Source organism: Sturnira hondurensis, unplaced genomic scaffold (assembly GCF_014824575.4).
Source record: "Sturnira hondurensis isolate 20B ecotype Veracruz unplaced genomic scaffold, ASM1482457v3 Scaffold0011378, whole genome shotgun sequence".
NCBI classification, from domain to species: domain Eukaryota; kingdom Metazoa; phylum Chordata; class Mammalia; order Chiroptera; family Phyllostomidae; genus Sturnira; species Sturnira hondurensis.
The window spans coordinates 1055681-1056650 of NW_028084009.1; positions in this window are offsets into that span (position 1 = coordinate 1055681).

Sequence of the window (970 nt, forward strand, 5' to 3'; positions counted from 1 at the left end):
ACCTCTGTCTATTCTCCCTTTGCAGAGTTGACTGAGGGTAAAGAACCCACAAATGTCCCTGGCCCAGGCCCCTTGCAGGGAAGCTGAAAGGCAGCAATTCACCTCTCAGGGCTCCGAGAGCGGCCAGTGGGCAGAATTCCAGGCAGTGCTCTCTGGAGGGCGGCCTGTTAGCAACAACCCAATTCCTTGCAGACCCCCAAGCCAGACCCACCCACCACAGGGAATGGCCGGTTCCTGCCACAGGACACTGAGGCCTGCCGGTAGGTTGGGTCCACAGCAGGAAGTTCAAATTCTGGGTAAAAACAGCCACAGATGTTTCCACCCCTCAGTGAATGGCAGACAGATTGTCATTCGGCAGGTCCAGAGTCTCTTTCCATAAACCAGAAATACGTGTGAAAACCCTTCCCCCTCCCAACAGACTAAATCCAGCCAATAAATAGCTTCTAGAGACTTACTGAGTCACACAAAGCAACTTAAACCAGAGGACGCCACCCCTCTGTTTACTAGTCTTTTAGGACACAGTTGGCAGACCATGGTCCCCAGGACAAATCTGGCCCACTGCCTGCCTCTGTACGACCCCTCAAATGGATAACAAGTTTTGCACACGAACACGTGCAACGGATTTGATAATGGGCTACTCCGTATCCTGGTGAAGCAAAACATTCTCCCCTAAAAAAAGAATTCCCCTCTTCTCACTAGTAGGCCCGTAACATTACAGAAGTTATACTCGATGACAGTATTTTGAATTTCATCAACTAAAAATTGTAGAATTGTGTTTTCTCTCATTATAAATATCTACATACTATCTTTGATTTTGCCCTTTGGCTTATAAAGCCTAGCATTTACTGACTTTGGCTCTGTGGGGAAAACTTTGCTAAGCCGGCACAGGGACATCAAGGGCAAACCCAAAGCATCTAAAACATCAAATTCTGTCCCCGTTACAAGCCAAGAGGAAGAAGAGCACAGCTGC